The 1,787-nt window shown below is 48.7% G+C and overlaps 1 pseudogene; it reads right to left on the bottom strand.

Annotated features, from left to right (window-relative positions):
- The window catches only part of LOC112070535 (D-glucuronyl C5-epimerase B-like), a 21,167-nt pseudogene that overhangs the window by 2,019 nt on the left and 17,361 nt on the right, over positions 1–1,787 (bottom strand).

The following is a 1,787-nucleotide window of genomic DNA, read 5'->3' as shown; positions in this document are numbered from 1 at the left end:
CTTATGTTCAGTTGTGGCTGAACAACGACACGGATAATAGAGCTGGAGGGATTTTCAATGCACCGGCAGAACAGAGATGCTAAGGTAAGACGAGGGGTGGGGGTGTGTGTCTATTTGTCAATAACAGCTGGTGCACGATATCTAATATTAAAGAAGTCTTGAGGTATTGCTCGCCTGAGGTAGACTACCTTCTGATAAGCTGTAGACCACACTATCTACCAAGAGAGTTCTCATCTATATTATTCGTAGCCGTCTATTTACCATCACAGAACTAAGCTGGCACTAAGACCGCTCTCAACCAAATCTATAAGGCCATAAACAAACAAGAAAATGCTCACCCAGAAGCGGCGCTCCTAGTGGCCGGGAACTTTAATCCAGGCAAATTTAAATCAGCTTTACCTCATTTTTACCAGCACATCACATGTGCAACCATAGGAAAAACAACTCTGGACCACCTTTACTCCACACACAGAGATGCATACAAAGCTCTCCCCTACCCTCCATTGGAAAATCTGACCATAATTCTATCCTCCTGATTTCTGCTTACAAGCAAAAACTAAAGCAGGAAGTACCAGTGACTAACTCAATACAGAAGTGGTCAGATGACGCGGATGCTACGCTACAGGACTGTTTTGCTAGCAAAGACTGGAATATGTTCCGGGATTCATCCAAAGGCATTGAGGACTACACCACCATCGGCTTCATCAATAAGTGCATTGACGACGTCGTCCCCAGTGACCGTTCATACATATCCCAACCAGAAGCCATGGATTACAGGCAACATGCGCATCGAGCTAAAGGCTAGAGCTGCCGCTTTCAAGGAGCGGGACACTAATCCGGACGCCTATCAGAAATCCCGCTATGCCCTCAGACGAACCATCAAACAAGCAAGGAGTCAATACATGACTAAAATCGAATCCTACTACACCGGCTGACGCTCGTCGAATGTGGCAGGGCTTGAAAACTATTACGGACTACAAAGGGAAACCCAGACGTAAGCTGCCCAGTGACGCGAGCCTACCAGARGAGCTAAATGCCTTCTATGCTCTGACATTTCAACCTCTCCCTGACTGTCCACATGTTTCAGGCAGACCACCATAGACRCTGTGCCCAAGGAAGCGAAGGTAACCTGCTTAAATGATTACCGCCTGTGGCACTCAAGTCGGCAGCCATGAAGTGCTTTGAAAGGCTGGTCATGGCTCACATCAACAGCATCCTCCCGGACACCCTAAACCCACTCCAACTCGCATACGCGCCCAACAGATCCACAGATTAAGCCATCTGTACACTGCCTTTCCCACCTGGACAAAAGGAACACCTATGTGAGAATGCTGTTCATTGACTACAGCTCAGCATTCCACCATAGTGCACTCAAAGCTGATCATAAGCAAGGACCTGGGACTAAACACCTCCCTCTGCAACTGGATCCTGGACTTCTGACAGGCCGCCCCAGGTGGTAAGGGTAGGCAACAACACATCTGCCACGCTGATCCTTAACACTGGGGCCCCTCCGGGTGTGTACTTAGTCCTCTCCTGTACTCCCTGTTTACCCACGACTGCGTGGCCAAACGACACCAACATCATCATTAAATTTGCTGACAAGTGGTAGGCCTGATCACCAACAACGAGACTGCCTATAGGGAGGTGGTCAGAGAACTGTCAGTGTAGTGCCAGGACAACAACCTCTCCCTCAATGTGAGCAAGACAAAGGAGCTGATCGTGGCTACAGGAAAAGGCAGGAAGAACATGCCCCATTAACATCGACAGGGCTGTAGTGGAGCAGGTCG

The sequence above is a fragment of the Salvelinus sp. IW2-2015 genome, unplaced genomic scaffold (assembly GCF_002910315.2).
Source record: "Salvelinus sp. IW2-2015 unplaced genomic scaffold, ASM291031v2 Un_scaffold1352, whole genome shotgun sequence".
Taxonomy (NCBI): Eukaryota; Metazoa; Chordata; class Actinopteri; order Salmoniformes; family Salmonidae; genus Salvelinus; species Salvelinus sp. IW2-2015.
The sequence above is the reverse complement of the archived record's forward strand: the minus strand, read 5'-3'. Positions and strand labels throughout refer to the sequence as shown.